Below are 27496 nucleotides of genomic sequence, written 5' to 3'. Positions count from 1 at the left end.
CTGGGTTCAGCTGTAACAGTTATTTTTCTCCTTCTTAGTAGCTGGTGCAGTGCTGTGTTTTCAACTTTAGTATGAGAACAATGCTGATAACACACCAATGTTTTAGTTATCACTAAGTAATGTTTATTCTGATCAAGGACTTTTCAGTCTCTCATGCTCTGCCAGTGGGGAGGGGCATGGGGAAGCCAGGAGGAAGCAGACAGGACACCTGACCCAAACTAGCCAAAGGGGTATTCCATACCACAGCATGCTCGGTATATAAACTGGGGGGAGTTACCCAGAAGGGCAAATTGCTCCTCAGGTCCAGCTGGGTATCGGTTGGTGGGTGGTGAGCAATTGTATTGTGCATCATCATTGTTTATTGTTTTCTTTTCATTTTCCCCTTTTATATTCTCTCCCCTTGCTATTTCCCCTATCCTTATTAGTAGTGGTAGTAGCAGTAGTTTTTTATTATACTTTAGTCATTGGACTTTTCTTATCTCAACCTGTGGGGTTTATTATTCATTATTCTTTTGATTCTTCTCCACATCCTGCCGGGGGGGGGGGAGTGTTAGGGGGGCAGTGAGTGAACGGCTGTGTGGTTCTGAGTTACCACATGGGCTTAAACCACGAAAACAACCTATACGCTAAGCTTTTGCACAGGGGTATGATGATGTTTCCATGTGCATGGCACCTCTGTGGCATGCCAGAAATGTAAATCTTGTTCAGGATATCAGCATGTGCCATGGTACTTTTTGGTGAAATTGTGAACTGATATGTATATTTAATATGTAACACACTAAGTACAAGATGATAAATGAGTCTTGTGGGGGTTGAATAATAACTTGTTTAAAGTGCCCTACATTTTTGCCATTTTTATGTCATTCTTTTGTAAGTTATTTTGTTCCTGGCCTGCTTGCATAATAGCCGCCTGTGCAAGTTGGCTGAGAATGACTGTTTCTTTATATCTGGAGAGAGATGTCCTGAAGTCTCACCCATTGTATTATGACGCAAAGAATAAGTGTTCCTGTAAACACCAAAGGAGGAAGCTCAGGAGCTGCAGGTGAGAGGGAGAAGGAATTCTCCTCATCTGATCAAGTTTTCCATTACCTTTCCCATCATATTAGGTCACTCACTAGGTCGTGTGTTGTAGCTCCAGTTCTGAACTGTTGCAAAGGGAAGTTGTTTAGCTTTGCTGTAGACATTGCCACTGCTGTTAGACCCCCCTGCCACTGCAATCCTCTTGTTTTAGGAGTTTTTAATATACAGATGCAATTTTTTTCCCTTTAAAAGCATACAGATTTTCACAATACTTATAAATTAAATAGATTCAGCAAGACACCAATCTAAAACTTTTTTTGATTAATAGGAACTAAGCAAAAGAAGAAATCAAACCAGCAGCTGACACAGCTGTTTCTTTTCTTGTATAGTTCACTTCAATATAAAGGTACCATATGCTGCTTAAAATGATGATAGAAAAGGTGAAATAATTTAAGAAAACAAGAAAATACATTAATTGTCAACATTCTGTCAGATTTAAAAAATGAAATAGGTGTGGTATTGACGTATTTAACTTCGTGTTGTGTTAGCAGTCTTAGTGAGAATGACTTCTGATGTGCTAAAGTGATGTGAGAACATCTCTGTGTTGCAGAAATCAGAGAAGAAGCTGGAAGATCTGCAGGAGTTCACAATCCAGCTTTACTGAGAGACAGAAGCCTTGGTTCTGCCATGAAAGACAGCCCATATTGTGGAAAAACTTTCAGAAAGTCACATCACTTAAAGGTCCACTTGAGAATACATGCAGGTGAGAGGAACACGTGAGAGGAGAGCTGTCAACAGGTGCCGGGGGGGGTGGGGGGTTGTCGTGGTTTAAACCCAGTCAGGCAACTTGTTCACTCACTCGCAGTGAGTGGTGCCGAGCTGACAACAATCGAGGGGCGCCCCCCCCACCAGGGCACTACCCTTTCCCGCTCCCGGAGGAACGGGGAGGAGGATCGAAAGAGTGCAGTTGCTTCGGCAGCACATATACTAAAATTGGAATGATAGAGAGAAGATTAGCATGGCCCCTGCGCAAGGATGACACGCAAATTCATGAAGCGTTCCATATTTTCCAGAAGAATTAGTAAAACACTTAAATGAGGTGTGTGGTCATTCTGGCCATACCAGAGATGGACAAATCACGGCAACGTGCTGGGGCTTGGCCTATGCTTACAGGGCCTTGTTCACCACTATCCAGCACCTTCAAAAGGAAAAGAATGTCGGCGGATCTGAGGGCAAAGCAACAGTTGCTACTCAAACTTTGGCTGCAATGAACTGCGCAGCTACCCCAGCAGCAAGTACAGCAGCTGCTCAAACTTCAACTGCAACAGACAGCGCGGTTACCCCAGCTCCAAGCACAGCAGCTGCACCACCCCCAGCAACAAGTACAGTTGCTACTCAAACCACAGTGATAATCAGTGCAGCTGAACCAGAGGACCAATTCGTACCAATATCGGTTGCCCCTGTACGCAAGAGAAAAAGCAAAATGGAGGCAAGAAGGGTGAAGCAAGATGAAGAACCAATGAATTCACCACCCGGTCCAGAATCTGATCAGGAGTCATCATCACATGACGAAGAAGAAGAAGAAGAGGTAACTCCTCGACCTCGGACCTCAACCAAGCTGCGGAATATGCGAAAAGATTTTACCCGTCAACCAGGGGAGCACATCATCACCTGGTTACTCCGATGCTGGGACAATGGGGCCGATGGTCACAAACTAGAAGGTACAGAAGCCAAGCAGCTGGGATCACTTGCTAGAGAAGGGGGAATTGACAAAGCAATTGCAAGAGAGAAAAAGTCCCTCAGTCTTTGGAGGCGGCTCTTGGCAGCTGTGAAAGAAAGGTTTCCATACAAGGACAGTGTTACGAGTCGTAGGGCCAAGTGGACTACTCTAGACAAAGGCATCCAGTCTCTGAGGGAATCAGCCATCGTAGAGATGATCTATCACATCAAGCCGAATAACGGGGATACACCCATAGATCCAGATGAAGTTGAATATACACGTCCCATGTGGCGAAAACTTACACGGAATGCACCGTCATCATATGCCCTTTCATTGGCAACAGTGACCTGGAATGACATAGTCCCACTAACAGTGGATGAAATGTTTCATAAACTCTGAGAGTTCGAAGACAATCTCACCCCTTCCATCATCTCAGCTGTGGAAAAACTGTCCCAGGACCTCGAAAAATTGAGGGACAATTATCTGATTTATCCAGCTCCTCACGTGTACCAGCACACGTCTCAGCTATTAACAAAAGGCGTCCTATTGTTCAAGAGAGGAGATACAGGAGGTATACGCCATGGGGTACCCTATGGTTTTACCTGCTGGATCACGGAGAAGACATGACAAAGCGGGATGGAAAACCTACTTCAGCTTTGGAGGAACGGGTGAGTGAACTGAAGAGGGGAGCAAGGGCCAAGACTGATCGTCCCATGAGAGCTACAGCTTCAGTCTCTGGTGAGCAGTTTCCCAGATGGAATGGAAGAGCTGATTTTACTCCAGCTCCTGTGATAACGAAGAATAATCCCTTTTACCACGACTTAAGTGTCCAACGCTGTGATGACCATTAGAGGGGCCTTGCCTCCAGCCAGGTGGAGGTAGGGGACAATTGGATTTACTGGACTGTGTGGATCAGATGGCCTGGCACATCAGTCCCACAGAAGTATAAGGCTCTAGCAGATACTGGTGCACAGTGTACCCTGATGCCATCAAGCTGTCAAGGGGTGGAACCCATCTCTATTTCTGGAGTAACAGGAGGATCCCAAGAGTTGACTGTGCTGGAGGCTGAAATCAGCCTGACTGGGAGGGAATGGCAAAAGCACCCTATTGTGAGTCGTCCAGAGGCTCTATGCATCCTCGGCATAGACTACCTCAAGAGAGGGTACTTCAAAGACCCAAAAGGGTACCAGTGGGCTTTTGGCATTGCTGCTTTGGAGACTGAGGAAAATGAGCAGCTGTCCACCTTGCCTGGTCTCTCAGGAGATCCCTCTGCTGTGGGGTTGCTGAAAGTTGAAGAACAAGTGCCAATCGCGACCACAACAGTGCACCGGCGGCAATATCACACCAACCGAGACTCCCTGATTCCCAATCACGATCAGCAAACAAGTCTCAACAGCATTAAAAGGCCATTCAAAAAATTCAAAACTCTCAAACTCTCTCCCCCCCCAGACGTCTGGGGGGACGACTGGGAGGGTAAAAGGATGTCTCCTTCACAGGTTCAGCACCTGAGAAGTAGAAAAAAGATGTGTAATTGCTAAGCACCTCCATCATTGTCCTGGGTTCAGCAGTAGCAGTCATTTTTCTCCTTCTTGGTAGCTGGTGCAGTGCTGTGTTTTGACTTTCAGCTCGGGAACAGAGCTGATAACAAGGATGTTTTGGTTTGGCCAAGGACTTTGTGAGCCTCATGCTCTGCCAGGGAGGAGGGGAAGCCAGGAGGAAGCAAAGACAGGACACCTGACCCAAACTAACCAAAGAGGTATTCCATACCACAGCACGTCATGCCCAGGATGTAACTGGGAGTTAGCCGGAAGGGCTGGGAGACTGCAGGGTTGGAGGAGGTATCGGTCGGTGCTTGGTCGGGCTGAGGGGGGGCAAGTTATCGGTCGGCTGGTGCTGAGGTGTTGTATTCTCTTCCCTTGTTATTTCCTTTTTCATTATTATTATTGGTGGTAGCAGTAGTGATTTGTGTTATACCTTAGTTACTAAACTGTTCTTATCTCAACCCGTGGGAGTTGCATTCTTTTCGATTCTCCTCTCCGTCCCTCCAGGAGCAGGGGGAGGGCAAGAAAGGCGGGGGGGAAGTGAGCGAACGAGTTACCTGACTGGGTTTAAACCACGACCTCCCAAAGTATAAAGGTGGTGACCACACTGGGAACATAAGCCAGATCAGTTTCATGATCAATGATTCTATTGTATTACAAGTCATTACCATAAAGAACAATGGGACAAGAACCTTAGCCCAAGCCCCACACTTGAAAAACACTAATACACCAAATACCGGATGGAAGTAAGGTAGGATATACTGAAACAGTAAGATCAAGAGGAACAACCTTGAGAGCCAATAAATCAGCATTGTGACAAGTGACTATTAATCCAGTCAGATCCGTTGTTATCTCAACCCCTTGTGCCACACGTTGGGAGCCAAAAAGAACTGTCGTAGTTTAAACCCAGTCAGGCAACTTGTTCACTCACTCCCAGTGAGTGGTGCCGAGCTGACAACAATTGAGGAGGAGGAACGGGGAGGAGGATCGAAAGAGTGCAACTCCTACGGGTTGAGTCAAGAACAGTCCAGCAACCAATGTACAACACAAATCACCACCGCTACCACCAACGACAACAATGATAAGGGAAAATAACAAGGGAAGAGAATACGATACCACCGGCCAAGAAACGAGTCCCACCCAGAAGCCCGTGTCCTTCTGGGTAACTCCCAGTTACCCCCCCACCCCGGCCATGACGTGCTGTGGTATGGAATACCTCCCTGGCTAGCCCGGGTCAGGCGCCCCATCTCTGCTTCCTCACAGCTTCCCCTCCTCCCTGGCAGAGCATGAGCCTCACAAAGTCCTTGGTCAGGGTAAATGTAAGCGGCGAGGAGAAGCAGACAGGCCAACCCAATATGGGTGATAAGCAACTTCTACTTTATTTGTGACGCTGTTCACACATATATAGGAGTGGTATTCAGCCACTCCTCCTAGGCACAACAGTATTGGTTAGACCCCCACAGCTTCCTCCACATTCTCCTCCCATGTTCGGTCTCTGGCTACCTGTGGGGGCCACCCCCTGCCTTGCTCGCACAGTCCTCCAGGGCTCTATGGTCCTGCTCTTAGAGTCATTCTACAACAGGTAAACATCACTTAGCAACAACCGAAAACATCGGCTTCACCAACACTGTTCCCAGGCTGGAAGTCAAAACACAGCACTGCACCAGCTACCACAAAGGAAAAACATGACTGCTACTCAGTTGTGTTAACCTAATATGTGGCTAGAAGCCTCAATTCCCAGTGTAGATTTGGACTCATTAGTTGGAGAAAGTCTTTTGAGAATGATATATGACAGTCTTAAATAAAAGCAAAAGGAATGTGTTGCTGGATAAAACCACTTTAACAGAATCATCTTTTCCCATTCGAGGTCATTTATGTCTTGTTACCTGCTTTCTTCAATTACCCTTGTCCAATAGGCATAAGCCTATTTGTTTCACATTTAGTTATACGAACTGCTTCAAAGGCGTTCCTTCACATCTCCTTAGGGATTCGGTGTGTTTTTCTCAGTTAACATTTTTGTTCCATATAGCACACTCATTTTTAACCTCTCACTGTAAATATGAATGCATCAGATTCATGGACCTGCCTTTTTTTTTTTTTTTTTTTGAGCGGTGGTTACTAAATCTCACCCAACTTAGTACCTGTAGGTAGTAAAACTCACCATGTTTATTTTAGTAGCAATCACAGCATTTTTACCCTACAGAGACTTAATATTGGCCTAGATTCACACTTTATTTTGGTATGTCATAGAATCATAAAATTGTTAGGGTTTGAAAGGACCTTAAGATCATCTAGTTCCAACCCCCCCTGTCATGGGCAGGGACACCTCACACTAAACCATGTCGCCCAAGATTTTGTCCAGCCTGGCCTTGAACATTGCCAGGTGTCGTGGTTTAAACCCAATCAGTCATAAATCACGCAGTCGCTCTCTCACTCCCCCCCTTCTATCCCTCCCCCTACTCCTGGAGGGACGGAGAGGAGAATCAAAAAGGGTGCAACTCCCATGGGTTGAGATAAGAACAGTTTAGTAACTAAGGTATAACACAAATCACTACTGCTACCACCAATAATAATAATGATAAAGGAAATAACATGGGAAGAAAATAAAACACCTCACTGTTGCAGAATGACTCTAAGAGCAGGACCATAGAGCCCTGGAAGACTGTGCGAGCAAGGCAGGGGGTGGCCCCCACAGGTAACCGGAACCCGGACATGGGAGGAGAATGTGGAGGAAGCTGTGTGGGGCTAACCAATACTGTTGTGCCTAGGAGGAGTGGCTGAATACCACTCCTATATATATGTGAACTGCGTCACAAATAAAGTAGAAGTTTGCTTATCACCCATATTGGGTTGGCCTGTCTGCTTCTCCTCGCCACTCACAAATGGCACCTGAAGAGGGACCCGGACTACAGGTCCCTGGTCACTGGGGACCCGGATACAGGGCCCCGACTAGCAGGGACCCGGAATACAGGGCCCCGACTAGTGGGGAACCGGATTACAGGGCCCCGGTTAACGGGGACCCGGGATACAGGGCCCCGGTTAATGGGGACCCGGAACGGCGAGTGAGCGGCACCGGCGGCAGCGGCCGGGAAGCGCGGGCAATGCTGCTGTGGTGGCGTGACGGACCCGGGTGCTTGGACTAACCGAAAGGAATCCGCCGCTGGGGCGAACCAGACACTGCTGCGTCGGGAGGCCGATCCGGAGACCGAGGTTACAGGACGATCCAGAAGAAGACGATCCGGAAAAGGCCGGCCATGAAAATGGACCGAGAGGTAGCCCTGGACTTATTACAGTGCTTTTTATAAAAGCGGGGAATTGAGCCTGAGTCTCTAAAGCAGCTAGCAGGTCTAGTGGCTGTAGGGAAGGCTAAGGGATTTTTTGCAGATCCTAATACAATATTTGAGGAGAGTGAGTGGCGAAAGTTTGGTGATGAACTATTTGACTCAGTGCTTAATGATGATGAAACGGCAAAGAAACTCGGTAAATCACGGAGGGAAGTAATGAACTGTATAAAAAGATACAAGGCAGAAAAGAAAACTGCCGCGGTAGCAACGAAGAAACTAGGAACAGACGTCCCCGGTCGGTTGAACCCGGGGCAGGATTACAACTCGTTCCCCCCAACTCGCGGGAGCACAGGGTTTCCCACCCCCCCCCCTTCCTTTTCTCCCCCTCCATCAGAAGGTGCCGCGGAGGAGGTGTAACCCCCCTGCTCCCCCACCACCCCAGTTCCGAAAGTAGGGACTTTGAAAAGGACAGAGAAAGTATATTAGAAGGGATACGTATGATAAATGTCGAGGAATCTGAAAGAAAGAGGGCAGTGCCTCGGTGCCGGATCAATTGCGGCGCCATTTTGAAGCACGCAGTAGAAAATTAGAGATCATGCGCTAGTGGGAGATTTAAAGGAACCACGAGCCTCTCCAGCCCACTATGCCCTAGAGTGAAAAAATTTTTAACTCGGTTATGGAGGAGCCAGGTCTGCAGATGGCTACATACCGAACGAGATACATCTGATAAGAAAGACACAGCTGCGAGCAACGGAGACCCCGAGTTCGGTGCAGGATCAGCCCCCAAATCCCCTGAATCCGAGCCAGATTTATGTCCTCTGCTTCCAGACCCTGACTCTTTGTCTCCCGGGTGGGTCTGCTCAGACTTACTGGCCCTGGAGACGCTCAGTTGTAACAATGGGTAACCAAGGATGCGAACATTACTGGGGAATTTTCTGCAATGGGCATCTTTGCATATCCTGTGTTTGCTACACAGCAGGGGGCTAAAGAGTGGGAAGCTCTTGATCTCAAAATAGTTAAGGAGGCCTGACAAACAGTGACCATGTATGCGTTAAAATCCTCTTATACTCAAGCTGTATATGTTATGATTTTTTCTTGCAATTGACTGGGGGAGCCCATAGAGTTTCTCTGTGATACTCATGTACTAGAAGTTGGTAAATATAAGTATGTCCAGGTTTCTATCAACCCTTGGAGACCTTTGTAGATACTGCTGGCCACTTCCTCCAGCACAGGCTGGCCACCTGTGTCGGAATGAGTGTGCATTTTGGTCAGTATAAAAGCCCAAGCCTCATATGATGTGGGGGAGGCAGAGCCTCTGCGGGGATGCCCGCTAAGGCTGAGCCTGCCACCTCGCACTGCAATGATGCTTCTCGGAGCCGTTTTTCTGTTAGTCTCCACAGGGTCCTTGTGCCATGTTCTTTATGTGGGACTGTAGTGTGAGTAATGATTGTCTGGATTTTGTGCTTCAAATATTGTAGTTGTGTGGAGTGTGCTTGTGGGAACCCATACGCGTGTGTGTGTGTGTGTGTGTGCTGAGGGCAGACGGTGTTCTGTGTATTTTTCTTGTTGTTGGGTTCATGCAAAAGCTTTCAACGGGTAGCTGTTTAACATTTCAGGCATGAAAGGGTTAACGTAAAGGTGCGGTTGCCGGCGGGTATTTATGGTTGCTGCTGAAGCAGGCAGGCCGCTATAGCTGCTGCCCAGCAGGACGGCTTTTGCAAAAAAAAAAAAAAAAAAAAAAAAAAAAAAAAAAAGAGGGGGGGAGAGAGAGTAATGATGCCTTGCCATGAGCTGGACAGATGAATGGAAAAACCTGATGCCTCAGCTACAGGAGCTGACTGTGAATACCCCAAGCAGAATGAGATAGAGGAAGAGAAAGAACGATTAACTGCAAAACATCACTTGGGGGCAACTGAAAAGTAACATCCTGAATATGTGTGCTTGTAAAGTAGCTATTATTAGAGGTTGTGATTTTGTGCATAAAACCACCTGTATTTACTAGCTAGTTGCTAATAAGAAACTGCACCTTGTATTGTATAGATTTGTCACTTGTAAAAGAGATGTTAGAGTATGGAAATTTGCAGTAGCTGCTAGAAAATGCTAAGGCAAAAGCTAGAAAGATTTTAATGCAATAGTGTTATAAAGCAGGTAATGGAACAAATTAAGAGGGTGGGAGAATTCCCCTGGTAAGAAATTTCTTTGGCTAGTCCTTCACTGCCATCAGCATCTTCAGCATGCTGCTGCACCCTGTAATAGTTACTCTGATAATGTATGTTTGTGTGTGCCTTTCTGTAGTAGTGACTTGTTACTGGATGAAGCAGGTGAAACTGTGCATTGACAACAAGGTGCAAGGACTGAGGCTGACCAAATGCCTGCTACCACAGTCAAGGGCAAGACTGGGTTGGCTTCTGTGTTTGCCACCAAGAAGAACCTTTAGCTCTGCTGTTAGCTGCAACCCAGCAGGCGTGGAGCGGTGGGGACACATGCCATGCCAGACCTTGATGTGAAGGATCAGAGAGCTATACAGCCTGTTACCAGAGAGCCATACAGCAGAAAAAAGGGGCAGGCCCAGCAGCCTGTAGTTGGCATATGTTGGAGATATAATCTAGCCCAGATCCCCTGCTCAAGTAGGGTCACCCAAACCATATATAAAACATAAAGGGGGAAGATGTGGAGACAGTGTTCTCACGGGAGAATGCATAATTGGTATATAAACTTTGAATAGTCCTGAAAGATACAGCAAGGCCATGAGAGGCCTGAAGAAGCTTAAGCAAGCAAGATAAGAGGCTGGAATTCACCAAGTTAATGAGAACTGTGGACTGTTGGCAAGCTTTCAAGGTTGAGTTCTCACACCTGTGTTTAACCAATTATATGTTAGTCACTAAGGGTCTTCAAAACATGTATCCAATCATAATATGCCAGATCACCGTAAGTGCTTCAGCCGGGGCCTTGGCTCAACTAAGCAGACTGGGTTGCTGAGTTGCTAAGCAGACAATTCTACATCGAAGGCAATTCCTGATTTGTTTTAATGTTGACTCTGTAAGACATGCAACACTGCAGAACCTTTTGTTGTTGGAACAGGGACATGGATGTGAAGAGTTTGATGGAATGTGTTGTATGAGTCTCTCTGATTATGCTAATTTGATGCACGCACAGCTGAGAACCCTGGCTCAGCTTACCCAGCAATAGTAAATGAGCAATATCCTAAGAATAACTAGATGGTTGTCTTCATGGGGCATTACAGGTTGAGTCAAACACTGCTGTTTAAAGTACTGCACTTATGTATCATTGTTAGGTTAATCATCGTAGCTATTAGACTTGCTTATAGTTGTGTGATAAAACAGGTGAACAGAATAACCCACAATGCCTTGCTCGCACAAAAGAAAAAGGGGGGAATTGTTGCAGAATGACTCTAAGAGCAGGACCATTGAGCCCTGGAGGACTGTGACAGCAAGGCAGGGGGTGGTCCCCACAGGTAGCCAGAGACCGGACATGGGAGGAGAATGTGGAGGAAGCTGTGTGGGGCTAACCAATACTGTTGTGCCTAGGAGGAGTGGCTGAATACCACTCCTATATATATGTGAACTGCGTCACAAATAAAGTAGAAGTTTGCTTATCACCCATATTGGGTTGGCCTGTCTGCTTCTCCTCGCCGCTTACACCTCACCACCAGCCAACCAATAACTCACCCCACTCCGCCCAATCGAGCACCGACTGATCCCTGGTCCAACCCCGCTGTGAACTAGCCCTTACGGGTAACTCTCAGTTACATCCTGGGCATGATGTGCTGTGGTATGGAATACCCCTTTAGTCAGTTTAGAAACTTTGTGGCTGACTAGGTTTAAACCAGGACAGTTGAGATAACGACAGATCTGACTGGAGTGTGTCTAATTGTATTTGGGATAAGCATTCATTGTTTTGGATTAATAGTCACTCCTCACAATGCTGATTTATTGGCTCTCAAAGTTGTTGCTCTTGATGTCACAGTTTCAGCATGTCGTACCCTACTTACAGCCAGTATTTGCTGCGTTAGTACTTATGAGCTAGGGGCCTTGGGCTAACGTTCTTGTCTCATTGTTCTTTATGGTAATGACTTGTAATACAACAGAATCATTGATCATGAAACTGATCTGGCTTATGTTCCCAGTGTGGTCACCACCTTTATACTTTGGGAGGTATATGATAGAAGTGCTTAACAATTACATATCATTTTTCTTCTTCTCGGGTGGTCAACCTGTGAAGGAGACATTCTCTTACCCTCCTAGCCCCACCCCCCCTAGACCATTGACAGCATCATTTGAGAGTTTTGAAGTTTTGAACGGCCTTTTAATGCCGTTGAGACCTGTTTGCTGATTGTGATGGAGATCACCATGTTGTCACACATACCGAGTGTGTTTTACCCATGACCATTTTGTCTGATTTCAAGAGTTAAACAGAGTCAGGTTTGGGTCTTGTCTGAGGTTAAATGACAATATAGAAGGACCAAGAGATTTTCCCTGAGGCTGGACAGCCATGAGTGGCAGGGTGTGTGGGATAGTATGGGCAAGTATCTAGATCAGCGGGCCCCTCCAGTACTTTGGAATTTCACCACCGAACAAGTGCAAAGTCTGGAAAAATTAGTAAAACACTTAAATGGGGTTTGTTGTCATTCTGGCCATACCAGAGATGGACAAATCATGGCAATGTGCTGGGGCTTGGCCTATGCTTACTGGGCCTTGTTCAACACTATCCAGCACCTTCAAAAGGAAAAAAATGTCCCTGGATCTGAGGGCAAAGCAACAGTCAGCACAGCTACTCCAGCTCCAAGCACAGCAGCTTCACCACCCCCAGCAACAAGTGCTGTCGCTACTCAAACTTTGGCGGCAATGGATAGCACAGCTACCCCAGTGGCAAGTACAGCAGCTACGCAAACTTCGACTACAAAAGACAGCGCAGTTACCCCAGCTCCAAGCACAGCAGCTAACTAATCCCAGTGACAAGTACAGTTGCTACTCAAACCACAGTGATAATCACTGCAGCTAAACAAGAGGACCCATTCGTACCAATACCGGTTGCCCCTGTACGCAAGAGAACAAGCAAAAAAGAGGCAAGAAGGGTGAAGCGAGATGAAGAAACAATGAATTCACCACCCGGTCCAGAATCTGATAAGGAGTCATCATCACATGATGAAGAAGAAGAGGTGACTTCTCGACCTCGGACCTCAACCGAGCTACAGAATATGCCCGTCAACCAGGGGAGCACATCATCACCGAGTTGTTCCGATGCTGGGACAATGGGGCCGATGGTCACGAACTAGAAGGTACAGAAACCAAGAAGCTGGGATCATTTGCTAGAGAAGGGGGAATTGACAAAGCAATTGCAAGAGAGAAAACGTCCCACAGTCTTTGGAGGCGGCTCTTGGCAGCTGTGAAAGTGGATGAAATGGTTCATAAACTCCGAGAGTTTGAAGACAGTCTCGCCCCATCCATCATTTCAGCTGTGGAAAAACTGTCCCAGGACCTCAAACAATTGAGGGACGATCTATCTGATTTATCCAGCGCCTCACATGTGCCAACACGTCTCAGCTATTAACAAAAGGCATCCTATTGTTTGAGAGAGAAGATATAGAAGGTACACGCCAGGGGCCACCCTATGTTTTTTACCTGCGGGATCACGGAGAAGACATGAGGAAGTGGGATGGAAAACCTACCTCAGCTCTGGAGGAACAGGTGAGTGAACTGAAGAGGGGAGCAAGGGCCAAGACTGAACATCCCATGACAGCTGAGGCTTCAGTCTCTAGTGAGCAGGTTTCCAGATGAAGTGGGAGAACTGATTTTACTCCAGCTCCTGTGTTAAAGACTTATCCCTGTCAACAAGACATAAGTGACAAATATTGTAATGAGTATTAGAGGGGTTCTGCCTCGTGCTAGGTGGAGGTAGGGGACAATCAGATGTACCGGACTGTGGGGATCAGATGGCCTGGCACATCAATCCCACATGAGAATAAGGCTCCAGTAGATACCAGTGCACAGTGTACCCTGATGCCATGAAGCTGCCAAGGGGACCTGCACAGGAGATTCAATTTTTGGGAATAAAATGGCAAGATGGACGTAGACAGATCCCCACAGATGTGATCAACAAGATAACAGCAATGTCTCCACCAACTAATAAGAAAGAAACACAAGCTTTCTTGGGTGCAGTGGGGTTCTGGAGAATGCATATCCCAAATAACAGTTTGATTGTAAGCCCTCTCTAACATGTGACCCTGAAGAAGAATGATTTTAAATGGGGCCCTGAGGAACAACAAGCCTTTGAGCAAATTAAACGCGAGATAGTTCACGCAGTGGGCCTTGGACCATTCCGGACCAGGACAGAGGTAAAAAATATACTCTACACCTCAGCCGGGGAGAATGGTCCTACCTGGAGCCTCTGGCAGAAAGCTCCAGGAGAGACCCCAGGTTGACCCCTCGGCTTTTGGTGTCTGGGATACAAAAGATCTGAGGCCAGCTATACCCCAACTGAGAAAGAGATACTGGAAGCCTATGGAGGGGTTCAAGCTCCTTTGGAAGTGATTAGCACTGAAGCACAGCTCCTCCTGGCAACCCAGTTACCTGTGCTGGGCTGGATGTTCAAAGGCAGGGTCTCCTCTACACATCATGCAACTGATGCTACATGGAGTAAATGGGCTGCACTAATTACACAGTGAGCTCACAACAGGAAATCCCAGTCGTCCAGGCATTCTAGAAGTCATCATGGACTGAACAGAGGGCAAAGATATTGGAATGTCATCAGAGGAGGAGGTGATGTGTGCTGAAGAGGCCCCACCATATAATAAACTGTCAGAAAGTGAAAAGCAGTATGCCTTGTTTACTGATGGCTCTTGCCGTATTGTGGGAAAGCATCGGAGATGGAAGGCAGCTGTATGGACGACAAGTTGCAGAAACTGCTGAAGGAGAGGGTGAATCGAGTCAGTTTGCCGAGGTGAAAGCCATCCAGCTGGCCCTGGACATTGCTGAACGAGAAAAGTGGCCAGTACTTTATCTCTATACTGACTCATGGATGGTGGCAAATGCCCTGTGGGGGTGGTTGAAGCAATGGAAGCAGAGCAACTGGCAACGCAGAGGTAAACCCATCTGGGCTGCTGCACTGTGGCAAGATATCGCTGCCCAGGTGCAGCACATGGTGGTGAAGGTACGCCATGTAGATGCACATGTACCCAAGAGTCGGGCCACTGAGGAACACCAGAACAACCAACAAGTGGATAAAGCTGCTAAGATTGAAGTGGCTCAGATGGACTTAGATTGGCAACATAAAGGTGAATTATTTTTGGCCTGGTGGGCCCATGACACTTCAGGCCATCAGGGCAGAGATGCAACATATAGATGGGCCTGTGATCGAGGGGTGGACTTAATAATGGACACCATAGCCCAGTTTATTCATGAGTGTGAAATGTGCTGAAATTAAAAAAGCCAAACAGCTAAAGCCTCTTTGGTATGGAGGACGATGGCTGAAGAATAAATATGGGGATGTCTGGCAGACTGATTATATCACACTCCCACCAACCCACCAAGGCAAGCGCCATGTGCTTACCATGGTGGAAGCAACCACCAGATGGCTGGAAACATATGCTCTGCCCCACGCCACTGCCCAGAACACTATCCAGGGCCTTGAGAAACAGATTTTGTGGCGACACGGCACCCCAGAGAGATTTGAGTCAGACACTGGGACTTATTTCCAGAATAACCTTATAGACACTTGGGCCAAAGAATGTGGCTTTGAGTGGGTATATCACATCCCCTGCCATGCACCAGCCTCTAGGAAAATCGAACGGTACAATGGGCTGTTTTGAGGTACACTACGCTGTTAAATACTAAACTACAGCAATGTTCCGTGGGACTTTCAAACACTGGGATACACATTTACCAAAAGCCACCTGGTTGGTCAATACTAGGGGATCTGCCAACAGGGCTGGCCCAGCCCAATCAGAACTTTTACATATTGTAGAGGGGGATAAAGTTCCTATGGTGCACTAAAAAAAATTCCTGGGGAAGATAGTTTGGGTTATTCCTGCTTCAGGTAAAGGCAAGCCCAGTCAATGGATTGCTTTTGCTCAGGGACCCGGATATACTTGGTGGGTAATGCGGGAAGGTGGGGGTGTCCGATGTATACCTCAAGGGGATTTGATTTTAGGGGAAAACAGCCAATGAACTGAGCTGTATGCTGTTGCCTGCTATGTAGCACTTCTAAAGCCCATCAACTAGATGTCTTCAGGTCACCAGCGACTGGCCCTGACTTCCCTCCGACCATCATCCCAGCAGAGAATGAATTTGATAGATCCAGACGAGTTCTGCGGTAAAGGAACGATCAGCTTCTGCAGGCAATGATCCAACGCAGCACACAGCCTTTCCTGCCCTGAAAGACTGTAACAAGGGATGGACCCTGAGATCATGGACCAAATGGACTCAGCAGCATTATAGGGATTGGTCCATGCACTAAGAAATGATCTCTTTCTGTCTGTGTATGCATGTGGATGTATATATGTAAGAGCAGTGGCATATTGAAAATGTGGAAATTGAGCATGATACTGTCCTGGGTTTAGCAGTAGCAGTCATTTTTTTCTCCTTCTTGGTAGATGGTGCAGAGGTGTTTTTGACTTTCGGCCTGGGAACAGCTCTGATAACACCACTTTGTGAGTCTCATGCTCTGCCAGGGAGGAGGGGAAGCAGGGAGGAAGCAGAGACAGGACGCCTGACCCAAACTAGCCAAAAAGATATTCCATACCACACGTCATGACTGGAAGGTAACTGGGAGTTACCTGGAAAGGCACTCTCTTCTCGGTTGGGCTCGTTTCGGCAGGTGGTATCGTATTCTCTTCCCTGTTATTTCTCTTATCATTATTATGATTGATGTAGCAGTAGTGATTTGTGTTATACATTAGTTACTGGACTGTTCTTATCTCAACCCGTGGGAATTACATTCTCTCGAGGAAGAGAGGGGGAAAGGAAAGAAAGGGGGGGGGGGGTAGAAACTGTGTGGCTGACTGGGTTTAAACTACGACACCAGTGATCGGAAAAAGGGAAATATAACCTCTATTTTCAAGAAGGTGAAACTGGAAGACCCAGGGAACTACAGAGATGTCAGTCTCACCTCTGTGCCTGGCAAAATCCTGGAGCAGATTCTCCTAGAAATCATGCGAAGGCACATGAAAAACAAGGTAGCTAGTGACAACCAACATGACTTCACTCAGGTGAAATCCTGTCTAATCAATTTGGTGGCCTTCTATGTTGGGGCTATGGAACTGATGGATAGGGGCAAAGCATTTGATGTTATCTACCTGGATTTGCACAAAACACACTGTCCTGCAAGACATCCTTGTCTCTAAACTAGAGAGACATCAATTTGATAGACAGACCACAAGGTGGATAAAGAATTGGATGGATGGCGACTCGCAAAGTGTTGCAGTCAATGGCTCAATGTCTAACTGGAGATGTGAAACAACAGGTGCCCCTCAGGGATCAGTGTTGGGACCGATCTTGTTCAACATCTTTGTTGGCAACATGGATAGAGGGACTGAGTGCACCATCGGCAATTTTGACAGCAACACTATGTTCTGTGGTTCAGTTGATAGGCTGGAGGGAAGAGATGCCATCCAGAGCGACCTTGACATGCTTGAGAGGTGTGCCAATGCCAACCTCATGAAGTTCAACCAAGCCAAGTGCAAGGTCCTACACCTGGGTTGGAGGAATCCCAGGCACAGCTACAGGTTGGGCAAAGATGAGATTCAGAGCAGCCCTGTGGAGAAGGACTTGGGGGTGTTGGTTGATGAGAAACTGAACATGAGACAGCTTCCATACCACAGCACGTCATGCCCGGGGTGGGGGGGTAACTGGGAGTTACCTGGAAGGACACGGGCTTCCAGGTGGGACTCGTTTCTTGGCCGGTGGTATCGTATTCTCTTCCCTTGTTATTTTCTCTTATCATTGTTGTCGTTGGTAGTAGCGGTGGTGATTTGTGTTGTACATTGGTTGCTGGACTGTTCTTGTCTCAACCCGTGGGAGTTGCACTCTTTTGATCCTCCTCCCTGTTCCTAAAGGGGAGAGCCCCGGGGGGGGGGGGGGGGCTCGATTGCTGTCAGCCCAGCACCACTCACTGGGAGTGAGTGAACAAGTTGCCTGACTGGGTTTAAACCACGACAGTTCTTTTGGCGCCCAACGTGGGGCACAAGGGGTTGAGGTAGCGACAGATCTGACCGGATTAATAGTCACTCGTCACAATGCTGATTTATTGTCTCTCAAGGTTGTTCCTCTTGATCTCACAGTTTCAGTATATGGTATCTTACTTCCATCCAGACTGACTGATCTGTGATTCCCTGGGTCTTCCAGTTTCCCCTTCTTGAAAATGGGGATTATATTTCCCTTTTTCCAGTCATCGGGATCTTCACCTGACTGCTATGATTTTTCAAATATGTTGGCTTAGCAACTTCATTCACCAACTCTTTCAGGACCTGCAGATGGATTTCATCAGGCCCCTGTACTTGTGTGCATTCAGGTTCTTAAGATGATCTCAAACCTGATCCTCTCTTACATTGGTCCTAAGGTCTTCATTCTCACAGTCCCTGCATCTGCCTTCCAAGACTTGGGTGGTGTTGTCAGAGCATTTGCCAGTGTGTTTCCTCTAGCCAGCATATTTTAAGTAACTTATACCCATGTTTACCTCTACTTGCTGCTTTGCTCAGTTCACGTAGGTTTTTATCAGCATCAGTGCAGCCTGTATTGCAAACTTCTCTTCATCCCTGCAGAGTTCACTAGTGACTGGAGGGACAAACATCAGAATAACAGAAACCAGCTCAAAACTATGGCAGTATGTGTCTGCTATAAGAGCAGCTTTAATATTTTCCCATGTTTTGTCTTGCAGAACAGCTGTCAGAGTTTGCACCCTCCCCAGCAGCCTTTCAAACAAATAGGCAGCTAGTGTCCTCCGTCCCCTTGTCCTGGCTCTGCAACCCCTGCAGTGGGTGGGTGTGCTCAGGCTCCCACCTGACACCAGGGAATCCTAGGCAGGAGTGATCCGTCTCACTGTAGTGATTCTTGCACATCAGTAGGAACTATTTGTTTTTGTACTGCTCCCACTGAAATGCAGCCCCTACTTCTTTTTGGTGGAGCACCAGAACTTAATGAGGTGATTGTGGAAGACTCAGAAGTTGCACTGAAATGTTTGAACCTGATTTGTTCTGTTAAGCTGTGTGGACCCCGGCCTAAAGCATGAACCATGCTAATTATTACTCTTCCTCTGCTGAACACCTCTTGTTTGAGGTGCTGAACTTTTCTAAAAAGGTTGATTAACACTGTTGATTTAAAGCTCTCATGTCTCACTGTTTAGCTTTAGGATTACATTATAGATTTAGAATTTCCACTGCTTGTAATTTACTTCTGAATCACAGAAAGTATCCAGCCATGTTCCTGGTTAGCAAGCCTGCTCACGGAGTGCTATGCAGTCATTTGAACAACCTGGTCTAGTGGAATGTATCCCTGCTTGTGGCAGGGGGGTGGAATTAAATGATGTTTAGGGTCCTTTACAACCCAAACCATTCTATGATTCTATGACTGTTCTGATTTTACATCTCATGAATAAATTCCTGCTATCAGTGAGAGGAGCAGCTTCTCAAGTATTCACCAGCCTTTCAATTGAACCTGTAGCTTAAATAACAGAAGTTTGAAAACCTTTCAATTTTGTTTTAAGCAGATTTTGAGGCTATTTGAAAAAGGGTAACTTTCCAGCTGGTTTGGTGAATTACATATTATTATATAACATTTTTGCTGTGGAGGAAGTTTTCAAAACAATTATTTCCATTATACCTTTTGGAGAAGGCTTGCCTTTCTCTTTTGGATCACATAGGGAAAAAGCTAGGTAGAGAAAAGAAATTCTTCTTGTTGAGATCCCTCATAGAAATAATTACAAATATTGACAGCCCACGGGTCTTTCAGAATATTGTCACTTTTAGTGAAGATTTCCATACTTCTTCCTTTAAAAGAAACTCTGCATTTGCTTAGATGTACATTCTTTTGGATATGTCTTTATGATTGTATGTGAGTATTTATTATATGTATATATCTTCTACCTCTTTTAAAGTATACAAAGAACACTGAAAGTTTAGAGTGGGATTCAAAGATATCTTTAATTAATGGAAATCACCTTAAATGTTTAAAAACTCTATTCAAGCTAATCCTAGAAAAGCACTTCGGGTAGGTAAATTGCACATTTTACTACTCAAACATTAGAAATGCCATTAGTACAAATGTAAAGGACTGCAAAACCCAGTAGATAATGCTAATTTCAAATACAGAAACTTAATATATTTTGCACTTTTTATTACTCAATTTCTTTTTTATTTTGACTACTTTTTATTTTAACTATATGTTCTTACATGCTGAAATCATAATGTAGTGTAATGACATTAATATTTTATCGAATCTGTATTTATAGTTCTTTATTTAGAAACAATGCAGTAGGTCTGCAGATCTTTGAATCCTTCTGAAATGGTGCCTTCCAAATAATGATAAATTACTTGTGCAGAATGCCATTTGCTAATTATATCCATGATTTACTGCAGAGCAAAACTTAAATGATTCATTTTAGTCTTGCATAACAGTGACATGAATTTCTTAGGTTTAAAAATGGTTTCCATGTGTATAATTTAAACAAATTTTAGAGCAGTTGCATATTCAAAATATTACAACCATCCATTTGTTGCATTCTTTGTCTCTTTTTTTTAAATTATACTTTTAATGATTACTGTGCTTTAAATTGTTATGCTTAATTTTCACAATCATAGCTTTTAGTTCTACAACAGTTTTCTACATGTTAGATTAAGAAAAGGATGGCTAATTGTGTGTAAATACCATATCATCCTTGAATAGCCCTACATTCTGGAAACCCATTTTGGAAATATTCAGTTTATGAGTTAGGCTTCAATTAAAGGCATTTCTTTTTTAAAAATGAATTATTAGCTCTAAGATCTTCTTGTTTTCAAGCATCTAATGTGTTGGGTTTTTTTTTTTCAGTCTTCCATACACCAAAGTACAGTTAACTATCTTTCTTTATATTTTTCTCATTATCTGTATGTATAGGTGAGAAGCCTTACAAGTGTCCACATTGTGATTATGCTGGTACTCAATCTGCATCCCTCAAATACCACTTGAAACGGCACCATTGTGGGTGACAGAATGGAACAGGACCACTCTCTGGGCAGATTGCAAGTTAAGAACACAAAGATGAGACATCAAGTAAAAGTTCTGTCTTTATTAGACCAGATATATTGAGAGGAGCCTTCAAGGGGCTTCCTGGTATCGATTTACGAAGTAGCATGGTCTCGCAGCAGTGGACATCAGGATTGCTGTCTTCTGGAGATCAGCAAGGACAAGCAGCTGTCATGTCACCTGAAGTATCTTCAGAAAATATGAAGGGTTCAGACATATCTTCCAAAGGAATGTACTTCTCTGAACTTCACCATGCTTACCAGAACATGTTTGGGAATGGTGTGAACTTTCAAGGATCTTTGCGAACTTTCATGGACAGCTTTGTCCTAAGTTCTTTGAAGAAAGAAAAAGAAATGAAGGATAAAGCTCTCTCAGATCAACTTTCAGCAAAAGCTCTGGGCTCAGATGGTGGTGAGGAAAAGATAAATATCAAGTCCCTACAGCGAAAAAACAGAAAAATTACAATACAGACCTCTTGACTTATCCATAAGGCCAGATGCAGCCTCCCTCCCCAGTTCATCAGTCACTGTGCAAGACAATATTGCTTGGAATGGCTGCTTATTTTGTTCTTTTACAACTTCATCTATGGAACTAATGGCTCTGCACCTCCAGGCCAATCACTTGGGCAAGGCTAAACGTAAAGACAATATCATAGGGAAAACCAAAGACCAATCTAGAGAAGCTAAGAAGTTAATAAAGTGAGCTTGCTCCCCTCTTCTGTGCAGTCCAGCAAGGAAGCTGTAGTTTCAAACATGCTGAGCCAGATGAACTCAGCTTCTAAGAAAATTATCCAAGGACAAAATAAAGAAACCCTGGGAGAGCAAAAGAACACTCCTTGGCCCAGCCACATAGAGTCCACTTTTTGTAATTTTACAACAGACTTCTCTAAGCAGTTTGGTGTTCATCCTGGTGTTATTGGCATGGGAACAAAAAAATCTTGCACCAGTAATGAATCTGAAATAAAAACACAGTCTGAAGATGATGCAAATATTCTGCTCTCTGACTCTAAATAAAGGTGCTACTGATGACCTTTCTGATATAGTTTCATCTGAGGACATGGAATCTTCCAAGGAAGAAACCTGAACAATTTGAGGATACACAGGTCCTGGAGAAGCAGATGAACATGTCAGTCCTAAGAGTAAATAGCTATGATGGCTTAGCAGCCTTTAATGGACTTGCAAGTCGCACAGCAATTAGTGGATATATCAAGAGACCTGACTTACGTGGTAAGTTTTAGACCTTTTAGACCATTTCACAAAAAACTTGTACAGAATCATGAAACTGCTCTTTAAATCTACTTAGTCATGTTTGTTAGTAATACTTTTTTTTTTTTTAAATGTTTAACTCTGTGGGCCAAATTCTAGTCTTATGTGTGGTCTACTCCATTGAAATCATCAGTGCTGAATGCATTTACTTATACAGGATTTTAGAAAGAACTCGCTTTTTAACCTAGAGTATCTGTGCTAGTGGCATCTGAAAGGGATACTGCTTTAGAATACTCAAAGGAAGAAAAAGTTGTAAAAATTTACATGGTAACTTGCAAACTTGTTAGTATTTTGACATGAGTAAGGACCCATGAAAAACACTGGATGCTTTGCCAAGCAAACCTTGCTTTCCCTTTCTTTTTTTCTTTCTCCCCCCCCCCCATTTCTTTGAATTGGGGTGTGTTCAATTACCACAACATTAATGAAATGAAAGGTCAAATGCATGAAATGTGTCTACCTGTAGTGAAAAGCTTTTATTTATTTATTCATTTATTTATTTATTTATTTTTGTTTTCTTTCCTTTCCCTTCTGTTTTTTGTTTTCTTGGGTTTTCTTTATTATATTTTTCTGGTTTGTTTCAATGGCACTCGTACAGTGGTTGCCCTTCACCAGTTTCACTATTCTAACTAGCAATTGTACAAATTTTGATTTGCCTAATTAAGAATATGCCTCCAGATAATTAAAAAAAAAACAATAACATACCAAATAAACAAATCCCCCTTTACCCTTATTACTCTCTGATTTACAAAATTGCAGTCTTGCTTCCTCATATCACCCAGATCATATTTGACAAAAATGAAAGTTAAATCTCTTTGGAACAAATGAGAATGAGGTTTTTTCAATTTATCGCCTATTTTGTCAGCATAGTTCTTGTTTGAAAGAGATTTTAGAGTGCAAACCCTGTGAAAAACAGTATCACTCTAAAAAGCAGAGTCAGCAAACAACACAAAAACTTTGGTAATGCTTCTTTCACTTAACCTTCAAACCAATCAGAAAACTCATTGTCAGAGCTGAACACACATACTAAAATGTATTCAAGTTTAAAAAGAAAATAAAATGTGATCAACAGTTTTAAAGCCTAGCAATTTAAAATGAAACCCTAAATCTGCAAACACTTAAGAGTTGGTTATCCTGGTTAACTTATGGTTAGTGAGAGCTCTGTTTTACTTTGGTAGGTCAGTATATGTGCTTAAAGCTATAACCCTTTCTTCAGGTCCCTCCCTGTTTTTCCAAGTGTATTAGTTGGTCTGATGAAAAAGTCTGATTTCTTCTCACAAAGTTTATATCTCATTTGTATTCTTGGAGCATTTTGGCTTCACCTTATTGTCATTACTTAAACTGAATCAAAAGCCCAAGTATCTGCACGGCCTTACTTGTAAATTTCTGTGTCTCAGTGCGCTAAGAGCCAATTCTGATAGTTGGAAATATTTCCAGATTCTTCAAAATCAGCAGTTACATTACTGATGTTTTGAAAATAGCTGAGAGTTGATTTAATTTGCAGCTGGTACTTGGATTTTTACTTTTTTTTCCCCTCCAGTTGTGGAGTACAATCAACCGGTTACAAAGAAAAAAAACCAAAATGTAGCAGAAAAATGACTCTCCAAACAAACAAGTAAAAAATTGGAAAACTAAGATTAGTAGCCTTGTACAAAATATATTTATACTCTTTCCCAGACATAAGATTTTTAAAGCAACAACAACAAAAAAACACCCTCTAAACTTATTATTGAAATGAGGTCATGTTACTTCCAATACTTTTTTGTTTCATATTCCAATCAATTCAACAGACATTTTATGATGGCTTGAGTTTATATGATTTTAACGACCACATTCCTTTCCCAAGCACTGCCCAGTGATAATGGATTTGACTTGAAGTATGAAGGGACAAAAAAACCCAACACAACAGGAGCTTGTCTGTTCTCCTTTTTAAGCCGTTTTTAATGGAAAATGCAGTCCTCCTTTCTCCCCTCTCCAAAAATAGCTTTTTAAAATTCTTCACTGATGATCTATCAAGTGTTTGCAGAATATAAGTATTAGGGTTGACTGTTCAAATATATTAGTTTGTTCTTCTCAAGATCTCACAGTAAAAGTGTATGAGTATGAACAAGCCCCTGCCAGTACTTTATTTTTTATTTGGTTGGCTTGCACATGGCCCACTTGAAAGTAGTGATTTTGGGGGAGTTTTCATTTTCTCAATGACATTTTATACTGTGAAATCACACTCTTGTTTCTGTGTTTGCAGATTAGCCATCAGAAGCACCCTCATTTATTAGACTTCCTTCCCTCTTGCACAAAGCCAAAAACCTTAGTTTTGCTTGCCTTTGTCTCTCCTACTGCCTGAGTGGTCAGAAAACATGAGACCCATCTCCAGCACCCAATTCCAGAGCAAGATTCTTGTGTTCCTTTTTATTTTGGGAGACTCTGTGCATCTGCCTTTCTTTTTACAGCCAGTGATGTGTGGGTTGTTGACATCTCAAGAGAGAACACTGGTACACTTGATACAGTCCTTGCACAATCAAGACAGCAAGGCATGGAAGACAGCAGAAATACAACTGAAATAAAATATCTCAGATTCAGTTAGTGAAGATTGCATCTTTGATTAGACACGCTAATTGAGTTAAATTTCTGGCTGCATAAAACAAGCTGGGATTTTCAATGATCCATGTGGATAATTTTTAGTTGGCAGATTTTACCCTGAGATAATGGGCCAGTTTTTAAGCACAAGTCTTGTCAGAAAATTAAGATTAATCTCTAAAGGAGAATGCCACCAACTCACATTATTGCTTTGGAAGGTCACCACACATGGGGGAAGCAGTCCTTAGTTTCCCTATATGTAGAATGAGAGAGTCTATTGATGCACACATCATCCTTTTATGCTCCTACCATGCTTCAGGCTGTAGGGATGAAAGACACAATTAGGAAAGAACCATAATTACTGCATAATAGAGAAATTTCCATGTCAAAATGCTGCTGAGAAAAATCACAAATATTTTTTAATATTTCTCCTTTACTTACATAGGAACGAGCAAAAATAAATAATAAAATACCATTGATGAATGTAGAGTTACTCCTAACCTGTAATTGGTTTTGGAGTCTCAAGTGACTATACCTAAGGGCCGATCTTGATGATCTTTGCTACCATGCAGTTTCTAAGAAGCAGACATGCCTTTCCTTGCTGCTTGGCAGCTGTTGCAGAATGACTCTAAGAGCAGAACCATAGAGTTCTGGAGGACTGTGCAAGCAAGGCAGGGGGTGGCCCCCACAGGTGGCCGGAGACCGGACCTGGGAGGAGAATGTGGAGGAAGCTGTGGGGGGCTAACCAATGCTGTTGTGCCAAGAAGGAGTGGCTGAATACCACTCCTATATATGTGTGAACTGCGTCACAAATAGAGTAGAAGTTGCTTATCACCCATATTGGGTTGGCCTGTCTGCTTCTCCTCGCCGCTCACAAATGGCGCCCGAACAGGGACGCGGACTACAGGGCCCTGGTCGCTGGGGACCCGGATTACAGGGCTCCGACTAGCGGGGACCCGGATTACAGGGCTCCGACTAGCGGGGACCCGGATTACAGGGCCCCGACTAGTGGGGAACCGGATTACAGGGCCCCGACTAGCGGGGACCAGGGATACAGGGCCCCGACTAGCGGGGACCCGGGATACAGGGCCCCAGTCGACGGGGACCCGGAACGGCGAGTGAGCGGCACCGGCGGCAGTGGCTGGGAAGCGCGGGCAATGCTGCTGCGGTGGCGTGACGGACCCGGGTGCTTGGACTAACCGAAAGAAATCCGCCGCTGGGGCGAACCAGACACTGCTGCGTCGGGAGGCCGATCCGGAGACCGAGGTTACAGGACGACCCAGAAGAAGACAATCCGGAAAAGGCTGGCCATGAAAATGGACCGAGAGGTAGCCCTGGACTTATTACAGTGCTTTTTATAAAAGCGGGGAACTGAGCCCTGAACTTTTTGCAGTGCATTTTATAAAAGTGGGGAATTGAGCTTGAGACTCTAAAGCAGCTAGCAGGTCTACTGGCTGTAGGGAAGGCAAAGAGATTTTTTTTTTCAGATCCTAATACAATATTTGAGAAGAGTGAGTGGCGAAAGTTTGGTGATGAACTATTTGACTCAGTGCTTAATGATTATAAAAAGGCAAAGAAACTTGGTAAACCACGGAGGGAAGTAATGAACTGTATAAGAAGATACAAGGAAGAAAAGAAAACTGCCGCAGTAGCAACGGAGAAAATAGGAACAGACGTCCCTGGTCGGTTGAAACCGGGGCAGGATTACAACTCGTTCCCCCCAACTCGCGGGAGAACAGGGTTTCCCACCACCCCCACCCCGCACCCCCCCCCCTTCCTTTTCTCCCCCTCCATCAGAAGGTGCCGCGGAGGAGGTGTAACCCCCTGCTCCCCCACCACCCCAGTTCCGAAAGTAGGGACTTTGAAAAGGACAGAGAAAGTATATTAGAAGGGATACGCATGATAAATGTCGAGGAATCCGAAAGAAAGAGGGCGGTGCCTCGGCGCCGGATCGATTGCGGCGCCACTGTGAAGCACGCAGTAGAAAATAGGGATCATGCGTGAGCAGGAGATTTAAAGGAACCGCGAGCCTCTCCAGCCCACTATGCCCTAGAGTGAAAAAATTTTTAACTCAGTTACGGAGGAGCCAGGTCTGCAGATGGCTACATACCGAACGAGATACATCTGATAAGAAAGACACAGCTGCGAGCAACGGAGACCCTGAGTTCGGCGCAGGATCAGCCCCCGAATCCCCTGAATCCGAGCCAGATTTATATCCTCTGCTTCCAGACCCTGACTCTTTATCTCCCGGGTCGGTCTGCTCAGACTTACTGGCCCTGGATACGCTCAGTTGTAACAATGGGTAACCAAATATGTGGTCATTACTGGGGAATTTTCTGCAATGGGCATCTCTGCATATCCTGTGTTTACTACACAGCAGGGGGCTAAAGAGTGGGAAGCTCTTGATCTCAAAATAGTTCAGGAGGCCTGACAAACAGTGACCATGTATGCGTTAAAATCCTCTTATACTCAAGCTGTATAGGTTATGATTTTTTCTTGCAGTTGACAGGGGGAGCTCATACAGTTTCTCTGTGATACTCATGTACTAGAAGTTGGTAAATATAAGTATGTCCAGGTTTCTATCAACCCTTGGAGATCTCTGTAGATACTGCTGGCCACTTCTTCCAGCACAGGCTGGCCACCTGTGTCGGAATGAGTGTGCATTTTGGTCAGTATAAAAGCCCAAGCCTCATACGATGTGGGGGAGGCAGAGTAACTATTACAGGGTGCAGCAGCATGTCAAAGATGCTGATGGCAGTGAAGGACTAGCCAAAGAAATTTCTTACCAGTGGAATTCTCCCCCCCCTCTTAAACTTGTTCCATCACCTGCTTTATAACACTACCATTGTATTAGAAT

The 27496-nt window shown here is 44.8% G+C and overlaps 1 non-coding gene and 1 pseudogene across 1 annotated transcript; both read left to right on the top strand.

Annotated features, from left to right (window-relative positions):
- The first annotated feature begins 984 nt into the window (after window positions 1-984).
- LOC130601318 (zinc finger protein 536-like) lies at window positions 985-21883 on the top strand (annotated as a pseudogene).
- Window positions 1982-2090, top strand: LOC130601319 (U6 spliceosomal RNA). The gene has a single exon (XR_008972640.1). It is a non-coding gene; the product is annotated as a U6 spliceosomal RNA (small nuclear RNA).
- Window positions 21884-27496: the final 5613 nt, after the last annotated feature.

This window comes from Pezoporus wallicus, unplaced genomic scaffold (assembly GCF_028554395.1).
Source record: "Pezoporus wallicus isolate ANWC-B61680 ecotype Strahan unplaced genomic scaffold, APGP_CSIRO_Pwel_v1 contig_6600, whole genome shotgun sequence".
Classification (NCBI taxonomy): domain Eukaryota; kingdom Metazoa; phylum Chordata; class Aves; order Psittaciformes; family Psittacidae; genus Pezoporus; species Pezoporus wallicus.
The sequence above is the reverse complement of the archived record's forward strand: the minus strand, read 5'-3'. Positions and strand labels throughout refer to the sequence as shown.